General features: G+C 35.6%; 1 protein-coding gene and 1 long non-coding RNA gene across 5 annotated transcripts in view; one reads left to right on the top strand and one right to left on the bottom strand.

Annotated features, from left to right (window-relative positions):
- ERBB4 (erb-b2 receptor tyrosine kinase 4) overlaps nucleotides 1-27896 on the bottom strand; it is a 1144263-nt gene that overhangs the window by 642757 nt on the left and 473610 nt on the right. The gene's annotated exons all lie outside the window — the stretch shown is intronic.
- On the top strand, nucleotides 1136-27769 carry LOC132671933 (uncharacterized). The gene is made up of 4 exons (XR_009607316.3): nucleotides 1136-1233; nucleotides 2543-2650; nucleotides 3255-3390; nucleotides 27615-27769. It is a non-coding gene; the product is annotated as an uncharacterized LOC132671933 (long non-coding RNA).

Raw genomic sequence — 27896 nt, 5'->3', positions numbered from 1 at the left:
CAACTAAGTTCAGAACTACAGTCTCCACAAAGCTTCCCTTGATGACTGTAGCCCATGATACACTTTTTCACTGTTTCTTTTTGTGGGTTTTTTTAGCAGATGATTTAGAACAGAAAGAGAAAGAACTATTACATCTCTGAATTTTTTTGATGCTGAAACTTGATTTTCTTCTTTTATTTTTAACTGTGATAAAACACATATGACATAAAATGTACAAGATCTTAACCATTTTTAAGCATAGAGCTCAGAAGTGTTAAGTACATTCACACTGTTGTACAGCCAATCTCCAGAATGCTTTTTATTTTACACAATTGAAGCTCTGTACCAATTAAATGACAATCCCCATTCTTCCCTACCCTCAGCCCCTGGCAACAATCCATGGTACCTTCTGTCTGTATGGATTTGCTACTCTAAGCATATCATATAGGGGGATGACATGGTATTTGTGTTTTGTGATTGGCTTATTTCACTTAGCACAATGTCCTCAAGATTCATCCATGTTGTAGCACAGGTCAGAATTCTCTTCCTTTTTAAGGCTGAATAATATTTCAATGTATGTATATACTACATTTTGCTTATTCACCAGTCAAGGAACACTTATGTTGCTATGACCTTTTCTCTATAGTGAGCAATGCTGCTAGGTGAAATTTACTCTTTCAAGATCTAAAACCTAGTGTAGCAAGCAAAAATCTTAGATGGCCCCAAGATTCCCACCCCCTTGTGTATATGCCCTGCATAATCCTCCCTCCTTGAGTATAAAGGAGTTTAATATGATGAGATATCACTCCATGCTTATGTTACTTTATATGAAGGAATGGATTCTGAAGATGTAAGTAAAGGCCTTATCAATTGACTTTGACTTAATCAAAATGGAGATTGAACTGGGTAAGCTCACCCTAATTAAATGAGTCCTTAAAAGAGGATAGAATTAAAGCCAGAGAGAGATTTCATCTTTTTCTTAAAGAAGCAAATGATCATGTTGTGAATCTGTTACGGAGCTTTGTGACAAGAATCTAAAGGTGGACCCTTAAGGTTTGAGAGTTCTCAGCCAATAACATGCAAGAGAATGAAGACTTCAGTTCTACAACCACAAGGCATGGAATTCTGCCAACAACCAATGACTTGGAAGAGAACCCAGAGCCTGATATGAGAGTGCAATCCAGGCAGACACCTTGAGGTCTTTAGCAGAAGACTGAGCTAACCTGTACCCAGATTCATGACCAAACAGAAACTGTAAGATAATAAATTTGTTTTAAGTTGTAGTAATTGGTTATGTAGCAATAAAAATAAATAAATAAATCTAGTTTTTGATTTGGGGTAGAAGTCTTTCTTCATTTCCATTATTTCTTAAACACAGACTACAAACCATAATTATGGCATCTCTGTTAAATTAAAGTCACCTTTGGGAACATCAAATATACAATGTATGACATATTTAAGGGATATTAATGTTTGTTCAACTTTTTACTGACATAAAGATAATTGAATTTATACAGAGGTACTTCTGATTGTTTTTCAGATCTATTTTTTATAGTTTTGTTCCCCCTATTATTTTTTGTTATTATTGCTATTTGTATGCAAGTCTGATACTGGTACCCAACTGTGTATTTGTGTATCCTAGTATGTTTTGAATTGGGAAAGTAGAGAATCATGCTTAGTTGTATTGTCTCTATATAGTTAGAACAGTGATATTTTAGATTTTTTTTCTGTGTATCTCTCAGTATTTGAAGCTATCAGAAAAATAGAGTGTGAGTTTAAAGGAGGAGAGAATATTATAAGAACATCAATTGACTGTTGATTTTTACCTTATTTTGAAAAGTTCTCTTCACTGAAAGCTCTCACTAGGCAAAATTGCTTTATAGGAAGTGATGTCTTTGTCTCAAATGGTTTTTGTCCCTCAGGTGACTCTATTGAGTCAGAGAAACCTGTGTGGGCTTCAGACAGAATTATTGCACCTCACTTCACAAATCAGAACTATGGGATACGTTATCTACTACTTTCTAAGTCTACACTCCACATATAATTTACTGACCCATTAATAAAGCGTATGTGTTTTGATTTTTTTTTCCAGTAGTGGCAATTGAGTTAAAAGTTTGAGAAAACTTACAGATAAGAACAGTGAGAAATACAATACCAGAAGGGAGTAGGAGAGAAACATAAACCAGGGTCACTTTTTCAAGAAAAACAGGAGGAATTCTGATAACACATTCCTGCAAATATCAAGTTTCAAGTATTTAAATCTTTAAAATGTATTTTTCATGTTTTTACTCTGTTTTCCCCTACCCCCTCCTTTTTGTAGTGTGTGCTCTAATGTACTGTCTGAGCCAGGGCAGGTACCATTACCTGAATAACTTTGTGACTAAGTCAAGTTCTTAGGTCTGAAAACTTCCTGGCATAAAATCTAGATTTAGGGTATTTAAAGAGATTTTTGTATATATACCCACTTTCTAAATGCATACATCTTAATGCACATCTCTAATATAATCACTTTATTACTTTAAATTCCTTTGTAAGAAAATTTACTTTTTCCTCATGTTTGCAGACACACCAGGTGATAAAAGGATGGAATGCTTTAACACTCCTCCCCACTTGCCATAGTCCTCCTGATTTGATTCTGGTTTTGCTCCTTCGGACTTAAATGATTTTTCTGGTACAGTACTGGGTAGAATAGCATTTGAAAAATAAAACAAAGGTAGAATGTTTAAAATGGTATTGACGAATCACTATATTCTATACCTGGAACTAATATTATACTGTATATTAACTATCTGGAATTTAAACAAAAACTTAGAAAAATAAACAAATAAAATGACATTAATGCTCTTCTGTTGAAATTACTTCTAGACTAAATAATTAAGTGGGAACTAATCTTACCAAATTTCACTGTAAAATTAAGTATTACTCTCTTAGTTATCTGAGCTAGTATGGAAAATAAATGGACTGCAATTGTGATGAGGGTGATTTCTCATTCACTTTTGGCTCTTTTTTTAAATTTTCTTTTGCTCTGATAACTAAGAACCCTGTAGTTGTTTTCTGTTTTTTTTTTTTTTTAATATTAGATCCTTAAATAAAGCAGGCAAAAATAATCCACTACTACCACTCCCAAGCCACCTCCAAATAATGGGAATTTCTGGCTTACTTGCAACAGCAGGTATATCTGCAAGTTTCTGTAATAGACAACCAGGAAATGTAAAGGAACAGCAGCCTTTCTGTACAAACCAATATTGTAACTGGAATAGCAATCTGTCTTCCAGGGAACAAAGGCACTGCCACAAGGAGTCCAAGTGTTTGCTCTTTGCCAACATTCCCCCAAATCTACAGACATTTTGAGAAAGAATGCCTACACCTCTTATTCAGAAAGTAAAAAGGAGATCGGCTAAGCTTTGAAAGGTAATATTTGGGTTGTGTCAGAGCCTAGCATTCTATTTCTTTGTTCTGCTTCTGAATCCGCATTGACATACAAATCATTTCATTTCTTTAAGTATTTTAAGGTAATTTCTTTGAATTACTCTTTAAGTAATTTATTTAGGTGCTCTAGGTATTAAACATGTAAAATAACTTTAGATGTAAGGATTAAAAGTGAGGCATGAGGACAAATTGTTATCAACCGAGTTTTCTTTAAATAGAGCGAATCACATAGTAGTCACAAAAGCTTTTATTTTTTTAACGCTCCTACATATACATTTAAATAATATTTTCAACAATTTTCATAGTGTACTTAAAACTGAGGTTACTTTCATCTTTTGCATGATATAATTTCTTATAGCAGCTCAAGTGAGAAAGCTTCTGAATTCCTCTATTGAAAACAAAAATACCCTCTTACAGTAATCATGGAAGCATGAGGATTAGTATATAACACTCAACCTAAAGAAAATTTAAAAACAAAACAACCACATCTTAAACTATAATATGATCACCTTCCTTTTACTTCTTCCTTATTCCTTCTCTATGATCTTCTATTTCTTTTACTCGCTATTTCCTATTTATTTGCAAGGTGAAGTTTTATATTAATCTAAATTTTAAGACTTTTCCAAAAAAATGTTTAATGTTTATTTATTTTTGAGAGAAAGAGACAGAGACAGAGCATGAGCGGGGGAGGGGCAGAGAGAGAAGGAGACACAGAATCCAAAGCAGGCTCCAGGCTCCGAGCTGTCAGCACAGAGCTGGACCAGGGCGGGGGTGTGAACTCATGAACCACGAGACCATGACCTGAGACAAAGTTGGACACTTAGCCAACTGAGCCACCCAGGTTCCCCCTAAATTTTAAGACATCTTAAATACTATTACCCATTGTGGTTATTATAATCATAATATCCTTATTGTTATATATATTTAACCATTTCTAAAATACCATGATGTTTGAGTACTACAAAACAACACATAGCTACAATATATTAATTTGGGCCAGAGTCAGACCGAGGGTCACATTCTAACCTTAGCACTTGCAAAATTTGTGGCTTCAGTTTTCTTACATATACAATAGGAATAATACCTAATAGGATTGTAGTGAATGTTTAAATGTTTCCTCCAACTTAGCTTTTCTAAAACTGTACATATCATTTCCCTTTCCAAACTTGTACCTCCCCCAAAATGCCTATTTTTAGTAAGGGGCAAAAACATTACATTTTCAAAGAAGATTAAATTATGGCTGGGGCGCCTGAGTGGCTCAGTCAATTGGGTGTCTGACTTTGGTTCAGGTCTGATCTCACCGTTTTTGAGTTCGAGCCCCACATTGGGCTCTGTGCTGACAGCTCAGAGCCAGGAGCCTGCTTCAGATTCTGTGTCTCCCTCTCTCTCTGACCCTCCCCCCTGCTCACACTCTGTCTCTCTCTCTCAAAAATAAATAAACATTAAAAAATTTTTTAAAAAAGCTTAAATTATGATCAATTCCCACTGGCCCAATTTAAACATCCAGTCACCAGGTCTGATAATGTTCATTCTGATAATATCTCAAAAGATACTCTTCCCCACCCCCACTTAGGCCTCCCCAGTCCAGGCCAGGCATTTCACACAAACTGCTCTTTACCCTCTTAACTGGTCTTGCTGTCTCTCACCTTGCTCCTCGCATATCCATTCTCCAGTCTGAAGCCATAGTAATTAAAAAACAAAAACAAAAACAAAAACAAAAAACACAAAAAAACTATGTGTCATGTCACTTCTCAACTTATAAACCTTCAAAGACTTCCCTTTGCTCTTGGGATGGAAACAAGCTCCTTAAAAGGCTCATTGGGCACCCTATGACTGTCCCTGCTTCCTCCTCCTCTCATCTCTTGCATTGTTTGTCTCACAGTTAATTCCCTTACTCCTCAAGTTATAGCTCAGGTCTATTCTCTGCCTGGAAGACTCACTTCTTCTCTTCCTGGCTAAATCGTACTCATGTTCAGGTTGCAAGTATTACTTATTCAACAGGCATTTTACAATACCAAGTGTAGCCTAAAATTAACATTGCATTCTGAATGAAGAGTCCTCAAATTACAATTAAAAACTCACTTTCCCCCAATAGAGTATAGAGGTGGACAGGAGGGAAGCTGGGAGAAAATAGGCCGGGGAGGAAGAAAATGGGAATTTTGAGACATGATGTCTAGAGAGCAAGCCATACAGTAACCTCCCTCTCCTTCTTTCACATCAAGTAAGGTAGGTTTACACTGTGCTATGGCAGAGTTTATTATATGATCCATGTAACTGGATGGAAGAGAAAAAGATAGTATAACCCCCATGCAAGCAATTAATAGGGTAGAAACAGGATAACTGCTTTTGTGGTGGGAATAGTCTGTCTTCTTTGATCTGTGTCTGAAAAAAGGATCTAAGAATTACTATTTTTTTTTCATTCAAAAATACTTATTTTTTAAACCTCTTATTTTGGGATAATTTAGATTCACATCCAGTTGTAAGAAAACAGGAATCTATTACAGCATAAGGGACAATGAGAAATTGCATATTTTTAAGGGATACAAACTTGATGACTTAATATACATATGCATTGTAAAATAATCACCAAATCAAGCTAATATATACATCATCATAGTTACTGTGTGTGTGTGTGTGTGTGTGTGTGTGTGTGTGTGTGTGGTGAGAACACAGGCATAGTCTTTCAGCAAATTTTAAGTATACAGTGTAGTACTTCAGTACCTTAACTACAATTAAGTTGTACATCAGATCTCTTGTATGTTACATCTTTTGTTATATAAATACAACATATTCACCTTGCATAACTAAAACTTGCACTCCATGACCAACAACTCCTCATTCCCCCCTCCTTCTATCTCCTGGCAACCACCGTTCTACTTTCGGGTTCTATGGTAACATTTTCCCTGGGTCAGATATGGGCCATACCGGATAGAAAGAAGAGGTCCAGAGCCATTTCAAGTCCTGTTTCAGAGGAAAACTTGGGAGGGAGAAGGATTCTCATGCAGGAGACTGGATGGAGTGAGTCATCATCAAAACAGGTTGGAAGGACTAAATAACCCAAGGATTGAGAAGCATCCTGAGCATCAAGCAAGTTTCCATTGGAAAGGAATCTAGTGATATGAATATTGAAGAATTCAGGATAGAGGGCTTCTGCTGGCAGGCCTCAGGCTATCCCCAAGGAAGAAACTTAAGAGCTTCCACTTTTCCTTCTTCCATCTCAAATGGCAGTTCTAGAGGGGCTAAAGCTGTAGCAAGCAAGCTGTTGAGGCAGAGCTCCCAAGAAAAAGAGCTCTTGTACTCCCTTTCTAGATGACAGTGGGATGGCAATGGTGTCAGTTGGCAGAGGGAGGGGTGAATTTTACCTCTGAATGAAGATTAAAGTATTAATGAGTATCTTGGAATACATGCTATCAATTGAGACAGTCACTTAATGGTGACTGTGGAATTGCATATCTCAGAGTAAGCAGAAAAGTCCTGGTTACCCTGCCCAAGTCCCACCCAGGGCCAGTAGACAACGCCACCAAATAAATGTTAAACAGACAAAGAGAAACAACACATGTGTTTTCTTTAGGCCATCTTTTGTGCTTTTTAGCATTCTTTATACTTCAATAACCATTTTAATATCCATCACACCATCCCTAAAATTAGTCATTGTAGAGACAATTTTGTGAGGAGTGGGGGTTGATATGGGTGGAAAGCATGAGGTGGACCTACGAAATGGTCCCTGAATACCACATTGGATCGTTTCCTTTATACAGTTAAAAAGAATCCCATCTGCCAAAATTACGTATACATACTTTGTTTTAGATGTGCTCATTATGAGGAGTAATCAGAATCTATTCTAAGTGTTTTTATGCTACAAATTTTGATTTTCTTATAAGAATAGTATAAAAGACATAATCTGCTTTTTCTCAAACACCTATATGTACATTAATTGAGTAGGATGTAGAAAAGACTGCTTTTCTACACATCCATATTTACATGTCAATAAATTTAAAAGTGAGACTAAAGGTGCTAGTTTAATTCTCTTAATTAATTAAGACTCTTAATTCTGCTAACAGTAGTCTCCCTCTAGATTTCCCTTCTTTCTCCTGGTCTTCTCAATTTTTTAAGGAAGAAAACTCAGTATCTCAGATGGAGTCAACTGTCCAGTATAACTATAGGAGTCCTAGGTCAGGTAGACAAAAAGATTAAATGAAATATTATAAGGGGACCCTGGCTTTGGAACAGACTGTTCAGTGTATGATATGGTCTCCACCATTTACCAGCTCCATAGGCAAGTTAGTTAACTATTAGAAGTGTCAGTGTCCTCGTATGTAAAATAGGATTATAGCATCGATCTCACAGAGTTATTGTGAGGATTAAATGAGATAAAATATATAAATTATTTAGCACATTGCCTAACAAAATGGAAGTGATCACATGCATACAGAGGATACCTACTTAATATGCCTCTGATACACTATTTTAAGCAAAAATGGAACTTTGTTTATTTTTTCCATCCAAACGAGGAAGCTCGCTACCAGACATAATAATTTATTCCCATTGAACTTTAAAAAAGAGCAAAAACATTAGTGTAGGGATGATGTTTTCTACTAGAACCAAAGCAAATGATTTAGAATAACAAAATAAATTTTAAGAAATTATTAGTTACATGGAAATAAACTCATGAATTTAAGTGTGTGTGTGTGTGTGTGTGCGTGTGTGTATGTGCGTGTTATCTGAAATATTTGAGGTACAAATGGTATATTGAATAAATAATTCTGGGACAACTGGCTAGCCATTTGAGGAAAAATTAAGATTCCTATTTCACTTGTTAAAGAAAGAAACATTTCAGATGTTAAAATATAGTATATAAAAAGAGGAAACATTTAAATACAAGAAAAAATGTAGATGCATATTTTTATAGTCCAGAGATTTTATCACCATTTAAAGCATGATATTAAACCCACAATCACAGAGGGAAAATTATAAAATTGAGAACATAATAATTAAAAATTCATAATGGGAAAACAAACAAAATTAAAACAAAACCCCACTAAAATCAATGAACTAAAACTTTTAAAAGCCATAAATAGGCTAAACACAGAAACAAACAAACAAAAAAAGAGTATACACATGACTGTTGCAAAAACACAGGAGCTAGGGATTAATTCAGAAAGTATTGTTAGTTGTGACTCAATTACAATTTGGCAGAGGATTCCATCTATCTGTACCACTGCTTTGAATAGGGCTTAAATAGCCTTCCTCAGGAGTAGTGGCTGTTAAGGAACATTAAAGACAGAGGTGACTTTAGAGATTATCCTGGTTTACTGTCTGCATTTACAGACAAGATAACTAAGACTTGATGAAGTTAAATCACTATTAACAAAGATATGTACAAGACTAGTAAGAACAGGTTAAAACAAAACAAAACAAAACAAAACAAAACAAACCCCTCCCTCTTTATTTGGAGAACAAGGAGGGCAAAGAAATCTTTGCTGAGGAGGGGGCACTCCAGGCTCAACTCAGAAGGATGAGTATTAATTCCTCTAAATCACAGGGGGATTCCAGGCAAAAACATAAACCAAAAACAAAAACAACAAACATCCTATACAAATGCCTGAGGCACAATACAGAAAGGGAAGCATATTGTAAGGCATTAGGCACAACTGAAGTTCACAGAGTATTAATGGTGTTAAATGAAGTTTCAAATGTGTGTCACATGCTAAATAAATATGTGTGTGCCATGCTAAATAATTTTAATCCTATTTATGGTTGATGCAGAAAATTTTTACAATAAAGTGCTAATGTTATGAGGCTAGCGTTTTAAAAAGGAAACTTAGGGGTGCCTTGGTGGCTCAGTCAGTGAAGTGTCCTACTCTTTTTTTTTTTTTTTTTTTTTTGTAATGTTCATTTATTTTTGAGAGAGAGAGAGAGAGAGCACAAGCAGGGGAAGGGCAAAGAAAGAGGGAGAGCGGGACAGAGGATATCAAGTGGGCTCTGTGCTGACAGCAGACAGCCCAATGTGAAGCTCAAACTTATGAACCATGAGATCATAACCTGAGCCTAAGTCAGACACTTAACGGACTGAGCTGCCCAGGTGCTGTTAAGCATCCTACTCTTGATTTCAGCCCAGGTCATGATCTCACTGTTTGTGGGATCAAGCCCTGCGTCGGACTCTGTGTGCTGACAGCAAGGAAACTGCTTGGAATTCTCTCTCTTTCTCTCTCTGTCCCTTCCCCACTCATGCTGCATGTACTCTCCCTCTCTATCTCTCAAAATAAATAAGTAAATGAACTTTAAAAAGTAATCTTAGTGGCTGCTTGAAGGATGGAGAAGAGGAAAGAGTTTAGAGATAAAAAAAAAATCTTTCCTTCAAGATTCTGCTGAAATATTCTAGTAGACTTTTTGGGTCCCATGTTGGAACCCATGTCTTCCTTCCCATTGTCCTCTTTGCACTTTGTGTAGGTCTTATTTTTATGCATTTATTATACTGACACATATGAATTCCCAATTCCCTAAATAAACTTAGATTCCCCAGAAGGGATAAGCTTACAACCATTCTACCAAAAACAAAACAAAACAAAACTCTACGTAACCAGCATTAAAATAATCAGTGAAACTACACATAAGACTAATTTCTGTATGGATTTCACAAAGGAATAATTCCCATATCCTATGCCAGTGAGCTCCTTGTATGTAACATGCAGCTTGTAAATAGTAAGTATAGTCTAAAACTGTATGAGTGTCTGTATGATATACATGCATGTGTAACTACAGTATTAGAAAGAGATGCAGATAGATAAATGAGTGAAGATACAGTGTTTGCTTCCACAAACTGGAGAACAAAAGGACACTAGAGAAAATGCTATTTGAAATAGGCTTGGCACATAGGCAGAGATTAAGTGCAAAGTGATTTGGTAGAGAAAGGGAAGAGAGAAGAAGGAATAGCACAAGCAAAGGCACTGAGACAGAAGAAGGTGGAAGAAGAGGTAAAGGAGGGGGAGATAAGGGAGGAGGAGAAAACAAAAAGAAAAAAAAATACTATAACCTTAATAATAAATATCCTGTTAATATTGAAATTTCCCTGATTTTTGCTGTTTTTGTGATTGGTTGTTAATTGTTTGATTTCAGAAACAAAGTTATATAAGCATTGTGATTGCCTCATGTGTCTAACTCTTTTTTAAACTATAGGCTTCCCTACATAGTATCTTTTTTAAATTTTCTTTCAATTTGTCTTATGTTCTTTTGCTGACATGATAGAAGCCAGTTCACTTAATCCTCTAGATGATATTACTAGTTCCCCCTTCTAGACAAACCCCTAAAAAGTGGTTCTTCATCAGGACTTTAGAGACAAGTATTTATTTGCTTAGTATCTGCAAAGAGATATGTTAAGACAGATCCTCTCTGGAAAGTACTTTGCACTAGTGACTACCTCTTATAAGAAGAAAATTATGTAAATTTGATAAATGAATATTTTTTAAATGAAGTTTACTTATTTATTTTGAGAGAGAGAACATGAGCAGGGGAGGAGCAGAGAGAGGGAGACAGAACCCCAATGCAGAGCCTGACGCAGGGCTGGATCTCACAACTGTGAGATCATGACCTGAGCCAAAACCAAGAGTCAGCTGCTTCATGGACTGAGCCATCCAGGCGCCCCATGAATATTTTAAAAGTAGTGTCTGAGCACTGAGTTAATTTCACTACTAACATTTTCCTTTATAAGCTAAGGAATTCCAGTTTATGTGTCTAAATCTTTGAATATAGTAGAGGAAACCATATAAAATTGCCTATAAAAAAGAGCAATTTTGCTTGCTAAACCTAATGGAAATGAAAATGATTTTATTTTTTCACAATTTAGTCAAATAAATATTATTTATAATTATCTAATATATTTGATATGCCATATTTCAATGCATTAATCAAGCAGATTTATAAACATCTATATTAACATCCAGATTCCTTTTCAAAGACAGATTACTGTTTTATTTTCTATATAATTCTCTGATTCAGTGTCAAATTTGTTCTTAAAAAGCAACTGGATATATTTGGCAAGATGTGAGAAAGGGAGAGGAAGTGGAAACTGAAAATGTCTATAATGACTTAAACAGATTATATATCATTAGGATCCCTCTGGGATGTCAAGGTCAAAATAAGTGAAGGTGTTCACTGCTCATCAGTGAAAGTCAGGGAGCAGAGTGTAGTCACTTTCTAAGAACTATTATCCAACCCCATAGAACCAGGATTAATTTACAGAATTTAATGCTTAGTTGAAATAAAAATGTGCTTGTTCTCAGTGAATTGAGGATGAAGGTACATATAACAATCGTAGGTCTGAACTGGAATTATTTAATAAGCAGTCTGGTTGGAAGCAATTGGTCTCCAAGGAATGTTAGGCAATTTTCCCTCAATTTGAGTTTAACATCACGCCAGAAAAAGAACTCTAATGACTAGTTACAAAGTGACTGCTGAACAGACTTCTCTTTACCTTAACAAAAGGCAAAAAAGAATATTCGAGATGAAAGTAGCCACTATTACTCATTTGATTAGGTCTTAAAAGGCTCTTACTCTGGATGTGGAGTAACAGGAACAAATTTGAAGCCCTTTGGCTGGCTCTGGCGTCGGCCCTAAAATCCTCCAAAAAGTATATTATAGATGAAGAGGGGTTTTGAGGAAGTACAATAACTTGGTGGCTTTCCACAGCCACTTAACAAACCTCAGCCTCACAGCCTTACATAGGAGAAAACAAAAATGGTCTTGCTTTAACAGGGAGGACAACTGGTAAATAAAGGGGGAAAAGTATTCATGTTATTCTGTAGAAGATCAGGCATACATGTATGGATCTCAGATTTCCAGCAAAAATAGCATAACCCCAGCAATGTGCTGTCTGACAATCTTAATGTATGCACTGGGAAGAAGGTACTGCCCTTGATCCAGGAAGGAAGTTACTCCAATGAAGACACAAAGGCCCTTTAATAATTTCTGATTTTGCTACAAAAGGCCATATTTCACTCTTTCTCATTGCCAAGTAGTATTCCTGTGGATCCTGAGAAACTTAACAGAAGACTATGGGGGAGGGGAAGGAAAAAAAAAAAGTTATAGAGGGAGAGAGCCAAAGCATAAGAGACTCTTAAAAACTGAGAATAAACTGAGGGTTGATGGAGGGTGGGAGGCAGGGGAGGGTGGGTGATGGGCATTGAGGAGGGCACCTGTTGGGATGAGCACTGGGTGTTGTATGGAAACCAATTTGGCAATAAATTTCATATTGGAAAAAATAATTTCTGATTTTGATCACAATAGTCTCTCTGTCATTACAGTAATCATGGAGCAAATAAATGAATATGTGAACGCATCGATGCATCAAAACGTTTTTGAGAAGCATATTTGATCCATTCTTAGCATTACTGGCTTTTGCTGTATTCTGCTTCATTTCCAAGAGGGTACAAATGTGAAATACAGCCAAGTGTCATCTTGCCTTTGGCATTCTGTATCAAAGGAAAAAACACCGGTCTGGTATTCAGAAATTAATGTCATAATTTCATTTCTGTGACTACTGAGAAGTCATTGAAACTCTCCATGACGCAGTTTCAAGAATTAGAGTAAATCGATATTATCAAAAGCTACAGAAATGCCAAGAAAAATGAGGCCCAAGCAACCATGCAATTCTTTTGCACTGTAAACTCACATTTGAGAGATTAGCAGCAAGATGGTAGCTAGGAATGAAGTCTAATTGTGTGGATTTAAGAATGTAGGCAGTGAGGGGCCCCTGGTTGGTTCAGTCAGTTACTCATCCAACACCGATGGCTCAGGTCATGATCTTGTATTTGGTGAGTTCGAGCCCCACATTGGGTTCGGTGCTGACAGCTTAGAGCCTGGAGCCTACTTAAGGTTCTGTGTCTCCCTCTCTCCCTGCCCCTGCCCCGCTCACACTCTGTCTGTCTCAAATATAAATAAACAGTAAACCAAAAAAATTTTAAAGAATGTAGGCAGTGAAAATCCAGAACTATCAAAGATACCCACCTGAATCTTAGAATCATTGCAGAGTTGAATGGAGACTTAGGATCATCTAGTTGATCAACTGAATTTTACAGATAAAGAAAGTAAAGACACAAAGGTTAAATGGGTTTTCCAAGGTCAAAAGCTCATGAGAGGCAGAGCTGGGATTAATTCCAGGTTTCCTAATTCCAATCAAACATTTTTACTACTACATAATAGTGAATAATTAGAAATGGCAGGAAAAGGATACTTGCAGTAGATGGAGTTAAAATTTCATTAAGTACATCATTTTCTAAAAGTTCCATATAATCTTGAAAAATTAAGAATAAGACAAGTTCTGATATACTACAATTTGCTACAGAGTCCTTAACTTCTGTCCAATAGGAGCTATCACCCAGTATGTCATTCTTCATTAAAATGAATTAATCATGTTGCAACCAACTGTCAAAACAAGAGTTTTTAACTTACTATTGCATGAGTTGGCAAACAAGACAAATTTTTTTAATAATTTTTTAATGTTTATTTATTTTTGAGAGACAGAGAGACAGAGCGTGAGCAGGGGAGGGGCAGGGAGAGAGGGGACACAGAATCTGAAGCAGGCTCCAAGCTCTGAGCTGTCAGCACAGAGCCCAGCGTAGAGCTCAAACCCACAAACCGCAAGATCATGACCTGAGCCAGAATCAGATGCTTAACTGACTGAGCCAACCAGGTGCCCCAAACAAAACCAATTTTTGAGTAAAAAATAAAATGTTGAAAAATTATTCCACAATCCTTTAGGAGGTGAGACTTTGTAAATGATGGAGTAAAGAGTTCAGGAAAACAACAATATAACTGGTGAAAATCATTAAAACACACCATCATTTAGAATATATGGATACTCTCCTATGGGCACAGAGCGAATGGAGAGACATTTATATAAGAAAATCTACCATATCTCTAGAAGAACAGAAAGTGCCTATGGAATTTGAGCCATGTCCAGCTTCACCACCTGCACCCCAGCGCTCTGTGTTATGGAAGTTATGACAAAAGCATGCTCAGCTCCTGTTATCCCAGCTTCCAGCCTGGGGCTACAATTTTACCTGAGGAGGGACAGACTATGACATTATCATCTTCTCACCTCACTCTATCCCAAGTTGCAGAGGCTCTGTTTCAGACAGTTATAGACAAGAGGTCCAAGTCTTTTTTCCCTCACCGAGGTCCTCAATGATATAGCAGACGTGCTACTACAAGTACAGGAGACCAAGAATACTGGGGCCTAACCACCCTCCCGCCCAGGACAGGGTTTCATGTCAGGGAGGGCAAAGCAAGACTAGGGTTTGGTAGTCTCCTTTCATTTGCCCACTCAGGGTAGAGTGTCACTCCTAGAAAAGCAGATCCCCATCTCTAGCTCCTGTGCAGTGGTACAGGGATTCTGCAAAGAGAACTTTAGGATAAAGAGCTCTGCAAGTCTGCCTCTGGAAGGAGAGTGGAGAACTCCCTGCCTAAGGAAGATTGGTAGGTCTGACATAAGCAATACAGAAGAACATCCAGAAGTTTAGAAGACTGAGAAGGAGTAGATACAGCCAACAAGAATCCTCTCAGGGTCATGGGGAAAAAACCATAATTCAACAATAATAGTTGGGAAAGTTAATTCTCCACTTACAGTGGTAGATAAAACAACTAGGCAGAAGATTAACAAGGAAATACAGAACATGAACAACACTTAAAACAACTAAATTTACACATCTACATTCCACACAACAGCAGAATACACCTTTTCCTCGTGTGCATAGAGCATTCTCTAGGATAAATCACACGTAAGCCTCAATAAATTTAATAGGATTAAAAACATCCAAAGTGGGTTTTCTGACCAGAATGGAATGAACTTAGTAATTGATGATAGAAGGAAATCTGAGAAATTTACAAATATGTGTAAATTAATAAAATACTCAAATAACCAATGGGTCAAAAAAGAAGAAATCACCAATGAAATCAGAAAGTATATCAATATGAATAAAAACAAAAACACAAAAGATAAAAACTTAAGACATTTAACTGAAGCAGAGTTCAGCACGTATAGTAAGAAAGAAAAATTTCAAATCAATAGCCTAAGCTTCCACCTAAACAAACTAGAAAAAACAAAACAACAAACAAAAACAAAAAACCAGTAAACCCACGGCAAGCATGAGGAAGGAACAAATAAAGTGGAAATAAATAAAACAAATAAAAAAGTAGGTAAATCAACAAAACCAAAAGTTGCTTCTTTGATTAGAATAGCAGAATTGATGACACAAAACAGACACTCAGATAAATGGAACAGAAGAGAGAACCCAGAAATGGACCCGCAAACATATGGCCAACTAATCTTTGACAAAGCAGGAAAGAATATCCAATGGAACAAAGATAGTCTCTTTAGCAAGTGGTTCTGGGAAACCTGGACAGTGACATGTAGAAGAATGAACCTGGACCACTTTCTTATTCCATACACAAAAATTAACTCAAAAATGGATGAAAGACCTAAATGTAAGACAGAAAACCATCAAAATCCTTGAGGAGAAAGCAGGCAAAAACCTCTTTGACCCTAGCCACAGCATCTTCCTACTCAACACGTCACCGGCAGCAAGGGAAACAAAAGCAAAAATGAACTATTGGGACCTCATCAAAATAAAAACTTCTGCCCAGCGAAGGAAGCAATTAGCAAAACTAAAAGACAACCAACAGAATGGGAGAAGATATTTGCAAATGACATATCAGATAAAAGGTTAGTATCCAAAATCTATAAAGAACTTATCAAACTCAGCACCCAAAAAAACAAATAATCCAGTGAAGAAATGCACAAAAGACATGAATGGACATTTCTCCAAAGAAGACATCCAGATGGCCAACCAACACATAAAAAAATGCTCAACAAATCTCATCATCAGGGAAATACAAATCAAAACCACAAGGAGATACACCTCCCACCTGTCAGGATGGCTAACATTAACAACTCAGGCAACAACAAATATTGGCGAGGATGTGGAGAAATAGGATCTTTTTTGCACTGCTGGTGGGAATGCCAACTGGTGCAGCCACTTTGGAAAACAGTCTGAAGGTTCCTCAAAAAATTAAAAACAACTACCCTACAACCCACCAATTGCACTACTAGGTATTTATCCAAGGGATACAGGTGTGCTGTTTCAAAGGGACACATGCATCCCAATGTTTATAGCAGCACTATCAACAATAGGCAAAGTATGGAAAGAGCCCAAATGTCCATCCATGGATGAATAGATAAAGAAGATGGAGTATTACTCAGCAATTAAAAAGAATGAAATCTTGCATTTGCAACTACATAGATAGAACTAGAGGGTATTATGCTAAGTGAAATTAGTCAGTCAGAGAAAGACAAATATCCTATGACTTTGCTCATATGAAGCCTTTAAGATACAAAACCGATGAACATAAGGGAAGGGAGGCAAAAATAACATAAAAACAGGGAGGGGGACAAAACATAAGAGACTCTTAAATATGGAGAACAAACAGAGCATTACTGGAGGGGTTGTGGGAGGGGGGATAGGCTAAATGGGTAAGGGGCATTAAGGAATCTACTCCTAAAATCATTGTTACACTATATGATAACTAACTTGAATGTAAATTAAAAAAATAATAGGTTAAAAAAATAAAATCATATTTCATATCTCTCAAAAAAATAGCAGAATTGATAAACCTTTAGCTAGACTGTCCACAATAAAAATGAGGAGACTCAAATTACCACAATCAGAAAGAATGAATACCATTACTAATCTTATAGGAATACAAATTAACTAAGAGGATTATATAAAGAACTAACTATATAATCAGAGTAAGATAACTTAGACAATAAAAAGTCCTAGAAAGACTCAAATTACTAAAACCAACTCATGAAAAAATACAAATTCTGAATAGACATATAACAAAGGATTAAGTAATTTAAAAAATCTCCCACAAAGGAAAATCCAGACCCAGCTGGCTTCACTGGTAAACTGTACCAAATATTCATGGAAGAACTAGTACCAATAAGCCTTCCAAAATATAAATAAAGTAGGATCACTTCCCAGTTATTCTTTGAGGCCAATGTTAACCAAATGAAATATCACAAGAAAAAACAGAAACGAACAAACAAACAAGTAAAAACCAGTGCAATATCCCTTATGTGTATAGATGCAAAAGTCCTTAACAAAATATTAGCAAGCCATACCCAGCAATCTATAAATAGGATTATTCACCATGACCAAGTGTGATTGGTCCCAGAAATACAAGGTTGGTTTAACATCCAAAAGTCAACTAATGTAATAAATCATATTAATAAAGGATTAAAAACATATAATTAACTTAATTGACACAGAAAAAGCATTTGACTAAATCCAACACTCTGTTATGATAAAAAATGCTAAACAACTATGATTACAATTGGGCCAACTCAATCTGAAAAGAAAATCTTTGAAAAATCCACAGCAAATTATACTTAATGATGAAAAACTGAATGATTCCCTCTACAATCAGAATTATGTCAAATATGTCCACTCTTGCCACTTCAATGAAATATTGTACTAGAACTATTGTACTAGAACTAAGGTTCTAGTCAGTGCAACTAGGTATTTTTTAAAGCATTCATTCATACTGGAAATGAAGAAGAAAACTATCTCCATTTGCAGATGATATGATCTTACATGCAAACAATCCTACATAATACACACACATGCACATATACAACTATTGGAACTAAAGAAGTTGGCACGATATCAAGATACAAGACAATATACCAAAACAATTGTATTTCTTTCACAAACAATACAAAATCCAAGAATGAAACTAAGAAAATAATTCCATTTATAATAGCATCAAAAAGAATTACTTAGGAATACATTTTTAAAAGGAAGCTCAGGACTTCTAAACTGAAAATTACACTATAATATATTGTTGAAAAAATGAAGAGCTAAATAAATGAAAGAAAAAAAAAACTCATGTTCTTGAACTGGAAGACTAATTGGTAAGATGGCAGTACTTCTCAAATCGATCTACAGACACAGTATAATCCCTATCAAAATTCCAGGTTGCTTTCTTGTAAAACTGACAAGCTGCTATTAAGATTCATATAGAAACTCAAGGGACCCAGAATAGTCAGAACAATCTTTAAAAAGAGCAAAGTTGGAAGACTCAAGATTCACAACTTGCCAAAAAGCTATAGTAAGTAAAACAGGGTGGGACTGACATAATATAATAGACATTTAGATCAATGGAGCAGAATTGAGAATCCAGAAATAAACCCATGCACTATGGTTAACTGCTAAGACAGTTCAATGGGAAAAGAACAGTCTTTCTAACAAACAGTGCAGGGACAAATGTGTATTTACATGGAAAAAAAATGAAGCTAGACCCTACTTCACAATATCCAAACAAACAAACAAAACATCTCAAAATGGATCAAAGACATATATATGTAAGAGTTTAAATTATAAAACACTTAGAAGAAAACATAGGAGTTAATCAATAAACTCTGCACCTTGGACATGTCATTTACCTTAACGTCTCTGAATGACATTAAAGAGCTGTTGACCAAGACCCACTAGATATATTTTCTTTGGGAATCTGTAACTTTACAATGTTGGTTGTATCTTGGCACATATAAAGGCAGTTGAAATATAAAAATATTTGTTGAATAAAGATCTCCATGAATTGATCCATACCTATATTTCTAAGCTACCACTAATTTTTGCATGGATGTGAAACAACTTCAATTAAAGCAAACAGAAGAACTTAAAAAGAAAAAAAAAAGCCTGAAACACAGTTTAAATCAATATTCATTGATTTCTGGGACACTAAATTCAAAGTGCAATAAAGAAAGAAGTTCCTAAAAGAAGTGGCCATCTAGACACTAATCAAAGAAATAATACATTTACAAGGTAATGCAGTCTCAAGTTCTTTAGGAACATTTGCATAATAAGGTAGTAGAAGCTTCATGAATGCAATGTTTGAGTACAAAAGACAATAATCTTCCATCACTGTTGAAATCATTAAAAGCTATAAACTGCTGCATTGAAGTATGTAGTTTTAGATAATGTTCAATCAAAATATTTATTCATGAGAAAGAATACCTTAACAATAGACTCACAAAATATGTCATTTTTCTTGTTTTTTGTCATTAAAGCAATTTGCTGTTGTTATAAGGTTATTATGATGAAACATATGACATTTGAAGTAATTGTGACATTGGCTAAATATTCTGTCCCCAAATGATTCATAGTTGGAAAGGCACATCTACTTTTCTAGAGTGGGTAAGTCATTTCACTTTGTTGGAGTATGTTAGTGAAGACAATAGACAGCTATTGAATGCTATCCATGACAGTTGCTCTTTGTCTATTGTTATATTTAATTGCCCCAATAACATTACAAAGTTGATACTGATACTCTAGTTTTATAGAAGAGGAAACTGAGAAGTGAGGGAATTAAATACCCTGTCCATGTCACACAGCTAGCAGAATAGGAAGGCTTAGATACAAATTAGTTCTGACTCCAAATTTTGTTCTGTTCATTGTATTTTTCTAGATAGTAACTTCCAAATGTTTGCATTCAGGCCAAAGGACAATAAGTGAGTATAGAAGTTGCAGCTCCAATCAAATTTTGTTGAATGTGACAGACAACATTGTCCTCACCTGAGATTAAGAGGATTTTTTAAGAGGGTAGGGGTGCCTGGGTGGCTCAGTTGGTTAAGTGTCTGACTTTGGCTCAAGTCATGATTTCATGGTACATGAGTTTGAACCCTATATTGGGCTCTGTGCTGACAGCTCAGAGCCTGGAAGTTGCTTCAGATTCTGTGCCTCCCTCTCTCTCTCCCCACTCATGCTCTGTCTCTCCCTCTCTCTCAAAAAATGAATAAACATTAATTTTTTTTTAAACTAAAAGAGGATATTATTACCCTTACTTTTGCAATTCTTGTCTCAGGGGGATATTGTGTTATTTCTTTGAAACAGTCCAAGCCACCAGACTCTAGCTATCATGGTGGCAAGGCAGTGATAGGAAGTGTAGCAGAATGATAATTCTCCAGATTGAAATGCCTAAATTCACAAATTCTCAAAACTTAATCTTTCTGAATCCACAGTGTATTGTCCCTCTGACAGCTCCATCTGTTATGACATAGAGTAGACCTCTGAGTGTAGAAGGGACAAACAGGACAATTCTTCTGGAATGAGTTCCCTGGAGAAAAATGCATGCTTACCAAAGCAAGCGAGAGGGCTTGACAGTAAGAATTCATTCCCATTATTAGAATATTGCAGATTGTTTTAGATGTGCTACACAAATCTTATTATAACAAAATGCAGAGCTTTACATGAACTCGCACCGCTACTTAGCATTAGACCCCATTCCTAGCTTTTGCTGCTGTGCCTAATTGGTCATTTCAGTTCCTCCACTGAAGGGATGTTTAAGTGCTTACTAAGTGTCAAGCCTGGGCTAGGCACCTGAGATTCAAAGGTGAGAAAAATGAAAGCCTCTATTTTTGTGAAGCCTGAATTTATTAGGGGGGGCATAGGGTTTGATCAAACAATTAAACAAGTATATATTTAGAAGTTGAATCAGTGCTAAAAACATGTATACCTATGTCTGTATAGTGCTTAGCAAGTAACTAGATACTTTGTCAAATACCACCTTAATAAAAATTCACAACAGTCTAGGCAGGTAACAATTACCTGTATTTTACAAGGTGACTAATACTCATAGAATCCAAGGGCATTAGAATTCAAGAGATGTTTTAGAGTCGTTTGATCTTGTTTTTCAAGTTCAGATTCTCTCAGACACTGATTTCGTGGTTCTGTGGAGGAACTTGTATTTATTTGTCAGCAGCTTACAGGCGATTCTAAGGGGGTGCTGGGTTCTACAATTTGGTCCTAGCACGGCCATCCACCGAGTGCTTTAGACTCCTCTTCTTTCACCAAATAATCCTCAAAACCTTGTTTAAAACTTACTAGTCACGAGCTACTGCCAATTTCTAGAGGCATTCCAGAACATCTCAGGACCATGTTAACTCGTCCAAGTTCACAGCTAAACTACAAAAGTAACATTCAAACCCAAGTCTTAGTTTTCATTAGAGGGCTCTTTTCACCATTATACATCTTTTCGTCTCTTTACACATAATGAAAAATGAGCATAAACAAGTTAAGATTCTTTTTCTGAAAATTAAAGCACATAGAATACTAAAGTGTCATGCCTTAGAAAATTTTTCTGGAGGATTTTTAAAAGAAGTATTAATTAATGGCTTTAGTTAATCCAATTTTCATTCAAGACAAGCTATATTTATTTTGTAAAAATGCTTTAATTGGTACAGGCTATCGAGGGTTTCATGCACTAACTATCTTAAGACATTAAATATAATACTTAATATATGTATTCTAATGGTATGGTATAACTTGGATGAAAACAAGAATAAAATTATATAATCATTGAATTAATTTTATATTAAACATTCTTATTAAATAACCTTAAGCATTTCTCATAACGACTGGGGTATCTAAAAGGAACTGTACACTAGACTTATCTCTGTGGGTAGTATATTTCATTTTGGGTGGTATTTCTCAGAGCCAAAGGGTCAGAAAAAAATAAAAGCAAAAAATCTCATGTAACTTTACATATGAATAGAAAAAGACAAGAAATTGAGTTCTCTATTTATTTTGTAAAATTTTCTTTTAGGTTTATTTATTTTTGAGACAGAGCACCAGCAGGGGAGGGGCAGAGAGAGAGAGGGAGACACAGAATCTGAAACAGGCTTCAGGCTCTGAGCTGTCAGCACAGAGCTTGATGCGGGGCACAAACCCATGAACCGCGAAATCATGACCTGGGCTGAAGTCTGATGCTTAACCGGTTGACTGAGTCACCTAGGCGCTCCACATTCTCTACTCTTTAAACAGTTACATAGTTTATAAATTCCTTGATGTAGAGAAATATATTACTTTTTGTTTATATATTATTCATCAGAGTTAAATGAATTGAAAGACAAATTATTGAAATAGCAGTCATGGGGCATACTAAGAAGACATTTTCAATGTAATTTCATATACTTTTGAATTTTAATGCCAAGATTATATGTGAAATGTTCTCTTCAAAATGGAAAAGAACACAAATAAATTTGTTATGGCTAAAAACTAAAGTTTCAGACATTCTGATTTCTTCTACTGTTATATTTATGATAACCATATCCATTTAGAGTCTAGTAGCCAGGAATATGTCTTCATTTGCTCATGATTTTAACCAGAGAGCTGTAACTTATTCTATTAAAATATTTAAGCAAAATAAGAATTTAGAATAACTAAACAACCAAGAAAACAAACACCAAAAGAATTAAAATATTTATATTCACATCAATTGGTATATTAATGATGAATCTATTATCTAATTTAATTAAGGCATTTAAAAATATTTCTGAAGGGCTGTATCTAATTAGTCCATATTAACCTAATTAAATCATAGTTTATATTTGAATTAAAAAACATTTTAAAATATTCTATATTTCAGACTTTTAATTACTTCAACTTTTTAGATAATCCATTAATTATTTATTTGATAAGTGTCTTCCATGTAAAAAGGAAAGCGTTAGATCATAAAAGAAATAAAAATGAATAAGACAGATGCTTTGCCCTATTTGATTTTACTGCATGATAAAGGAAACTGAATCAATTCAATTTGATGCAACAGTATTATTAAGTGCCTATTTTAAGCAATAACTAAACTAGGCTAGACATCAAAAAATGAATAAAACAGAATTTCCTGCCCATGAGATACCCTGTGGCTTAGTGAGGGAGACAGAAAGGTAAACAAATAATTAGAATACAGTATGAGGGGCGCCTGCGTGGCTCAGTTGGTTGAGTGTCTGACTTCAGCTCAGGTCATGATCTCACAGTCAGTGGGTTCGAGCCCCATGTCGGGCTCTGTGCTGACAGCTTGGAGCCTGCTTCAGATTCTGTGTCTCCCTCTCTCTCTGCCCCTCCCCTGCTCAAGCTCTGTTTCTCTCTGACTCAAAAATAAATATAAACATTAAAAAAAAGAATACAGGGGGCACCTGGGTGGCTCGGTTAAGTGTCCGACTTCGGCTAAGGTCATGACCTCATGGTCTGTGAGTTCGAGCCCCATGTCAGGCTCTGTGCTAACAGCTCAGAGCCTGGAGTCTGTTTCGGATTCTGTGTCTCCCTCTCTCTCTGACCCTCCCCCGTTCATGCTCTGTCTCTCTCTGTCTCAAAAATAAATAAATGTTAACAAAATTTAAAAAAAAAGAATAAAGTATGATAGGTGATCTAGTTGAAATATATATATTTTGGGGGTACCTGGGTGCCTCAGTAGGTTAAGCGCCTGACTCGATTTTGGCTCAGGTCATAATATCAAGGTTTATGAGTTCGAGCCCCAGTTTGGGCTCTGCACTGACAGCGTGAAGCCTGCTTGGGATTCTGTCTCCCTCTCTCTCTGCCCCTCCCTCATTTGCTCTCTTTTTCTCAAAATAAATAAAAATAAAACTCTAAAAATTTAAAAACAGAAATATATATATTTTCAAATGAAGTCAAAGTGTAAGGAGAAACTAAACGCCTTGAGAGAAATAAGATAGTTCACAGACTGGTGAAGTATAAGGAGCAGTGAGATCAAGAACCAGATTATTTTGGTAAAAGGGATCTCTATGTGCAAAGTCACAGAACACAAATTGCTCATTGAAGAATGGCTTGTGGAAAACAGTTTGCATCTAAGAAATAAGATTAACATTCACACTTCAAAATGTTCATTCATCAAAAGACTGCTTAAAAGACTGAAAATGCAAGCCACCGACAAGGAACATGCAGTTGTAACACATGTAACCTGTAAAGGCTTGTAGGCAAAGTATTTAAATTAGTTTTATAGTTTAATAAGGAAAAGAGGATCAATCCAATTAAAAATAGTCAAGAGTCCTAAATGAACATGTCAAAAAATAGGATATCCAAATAGCCATTTAATATATGAAAATGTGTGCAACCTAATTAAAAATCAGAGAAATGAAAAATAAAATCACAATGAGATACATACCTAATATTATCTACAATTAAAATGACCTACAGGGGCCCCTTGGCTCAGTCGGTTAAGCGTCTGACTTTGGCTCAGGTCATGATATCGAGGTTCATGAGTTCAAGCCCTGTGTCACACTCTGTGCTGACAGCTCTGAGCCTGGAGCCTGCTTCAGATTCTGTGTCTCCCTCTCTCTCTCTGTCCCTCCCCGGCTTGCACTCTGTTTCTCTCAAAAATAAATACACATTAAAAGAAAAAAAAAAGAAAAGAAATTACAATAGCAAGTTAGCAAAGATATGCTTACGCCTATAAGTATGTATCAGTACTATCAAATTGAGTAAAACTGTCATTGTCTACCAAAGTGTAGCTTATGCATACTCTAGGATCCAGTAATTCAACTCTTAGATACATACTTAACAAGACATAAACATCGCAAGATATGTACAGAAATGGTGATAGCCCTGTTAGTTATAACAGACAACATTTATAAACAATGCACATGTTCATCCACAGTAGAAATAAGTATAACAATACAGCATTGAATTCTTTTTTTTTAAACTAAGGTTTCATAAAAAACATGAATAGAAATCATAATAAAAACAGCAAATAAGGATCACATGAAGAATACATACAATATGATTCCATTTACATAAATGTCAACAACAGACAAAATTAAACTATAATGTTATAAGTCAAGGTAGTAGTTATTTTGGAAAGGAAATAGGACAGCGATTGGGAATGGCATTCATGGGACATATAGAAAGCAATGTTAAACTTCTTTACAGGTACTGGGGGTTAAGGGAGTGTCCACTTTTTTGTAATTCATGAATTGTACATTTTTACTTAGTATGTATTTCTGTATATTTCTTATATTTCATACTTATTTATAAAAGGAAGAATAATACTTCAGACTTGTCTTTCCCATCTTTCAATAATTCTCATCTTTCAATAATGACATTTTTTTATTTCTGAAAATATTAATGTGCTGAGCATTTTCTGCTTTTGACTTGGAAGGAAGCTATTATTCTGTTGGCACTCAGCAGTTACTAAATTATAAAATTAAAATGGCAATAACTCAAATCATTGCACTCTTGACTAAGGATAAAGTAAGACATAGTCTACCAAGAAAGAAAGGACTGTAATTCCAAGAGAAGTTGAAGATTCCCTTAACAATTAGAGAAAATCATATTACAGGAAAATAGCATTATCAATTATTTAAAAGTTAATTATTTGAAAATGTATTACAAATATACTACACTTTTCATCTCAGATACAGACCTGGGACCTCATTTTTTTTTTTAATTTTTTTTTTTTGATGTTTATTTATTTTTGAGACAGAGAGAGACAGAGCGTGAACGGGGGAGGGTCAGAGAGAGAGGGAGACACAGAATCCGAAGCGGGCTCCAGGCTCTGAGCTGTCAGCCCAGAGCCCGACGCGGGGCTCGAAACCACAGACCATGAGATCATGACCCGAGCCGAAGTCGGAGGCTCAACCGACTGAGCCACCCAGGTGCCCCCCTGGGACCTCATTTTGATGAAGTGAATTTCCTGTTTGTCTCAGTAGCTCTTTAACCTCACTTTTTGTTTTGATGCTGTACTTTCTCTATAGTTTCAGAAATTTTACATGAACAGGAGCTTAGTGACATATGATTGATAAAATCAGCCCTGAATTCAGTTCTTTTCAATTTTGTATGTTACTTACTTGAGAATAATGCAATACACATTTCAATATGATTAAGTTGTAATTGATTTTACAATTTTTTTTTAATTTTTAAGTTTATTTATTTGTTCTGAGAAAGAGAGAGAGAGAGAGAGAGAGAGAGACCAGGGGAGGAGCATTAAGAAGCAGAGAGAGAATCCCAAGCAGAATCTGCACAGTCAACACAGAGCCTGATGTGAGGCTTGAACTCACAAACTCACAAACTGTGAGATCAGGACCTGAGCTGAAACCAAGATCGGGTGCTTAACCAAATGAGCCACCCAAGTGCCCCAAGCTATAATTTAGTTTAAATGTAGTGTTTAAACCTACTAGCAATTCCACATTTCTTCATTAGTACTGCAGCACTGTAAGCAAACTTACAACAGTACGATATTCCTATAGGTCTCTCTGAACATGAGAATTCTATAGCATTTCACAAGCCATAGATCCCTGGGTTTGTATTTTAGTTGCTTCCTGTCAACCATTCTGAAATCACCGTTCTCTGTATGTTTTTCCTGGCTATCTCCTTGCACCTCTCTTCCCAAACTGTTTCTTTTCTTTGAATGTTTCATGCTCCCTGATGCTCAGGGAACTTCATGATTCCATTCAGACACAGTTTTTCCTCTTTTGGACTTTTATTCTGCTTCCTGGGTATTTTGGTGGTGGTGTATTTTTTCCTAGATCTTATATTTTTCCACATCTCTTAATAAGTAATAACAATAACAATATTGCAACAATAAATCATTAATATTTATTGAGTGTTTCTATACACTAGGTACTATTTGATTCTACAGATTATATATATACATATATATATGATTATATATGTGTATATATATATGCATGTGTATGACTATATATATGATATATATTATGTTATATATGTGTATGTTACATATAAGCATATATGTTGCATTTATAATTTTATGCATCTGTAATAATTACATTTAATGAATGTTTCCTATATCCCAGCCAGAATTCTAAGTATTTTATTTTTTAACAATACCATATTTTAATTTAAATTTTAGTTAATGTATGGTGCAATATTGATTTCAGAAGTGGAATTCAGTGATTCATCACTTACATACAACACTCAGTGCTCATCATGATAATTGCTCTCCTTAATACCCATCACCTATCTAGCCCATCCTCCACCTACCTTCCTTTATCAACCCTCAGGTTGTTCTCTATCATTAAGAATCTCTTGTGGTTTGTTGCCCTTTCTTGTCTTTTCCTTCTCCTCCCCATATGTTCATCTGTTTTATTTCTTAAATTCCACATATGAATGAAATCATATATTTGTCTTTCTCTGTCTTATTTTACTCAGCATAATGCTCTCTAGGTCCATTCACGTCATTGCAAATGGAAGATTTCATTCTTTTAGATGGCTGAGTAATATTCCATTGTATATTTATACCATATCTTCTTTCTAAATATTTTGCGTGTATTAATATCTTAGCATTCATACAATGTCAATATGGTAAGGGCTAACTAACTCTCTCTGTCATTTTTTCAGGTGAGGAACTCAAGGCCTGGAGAGTTTAAATACTTTGCAGAAACTCCCACAGCTTTTAGGCTACCAAGGGAAGATTCAAATCCACATGGGTTGATTCTAAACCTCAAGTTCAAAAATAAACGAACAAAGAAACCTCAAGTTCCTAGGTTCCTACTCTTGTCATTTTAATGGTAGATATAAATTTATTCATTCTAAGGACATCCTGTAATTTAGTTAGAAAAAGGTAGATTTCCTGACACTTCAATAAGGAGGAAATAAATCCTCTAACAAAAATTAGATACC

Source organism: Panthera onca, chromosome C1, assembly GCF_046562875.1.
Source record: "Panthera onca isolate mPanOnc1 chromosome C1, mPanOnc1 haplotype 2, whole genome shotgun sequence".
Taxonomy (NCBI): Eukaryota; Metazoa; Chordata; class Mammalia; order Carnivora; family Felidae; genus Panthera; species Panthera onca.
This window is presented reverse-complemented; position numbering and strand designations above follow the sequence as displayed.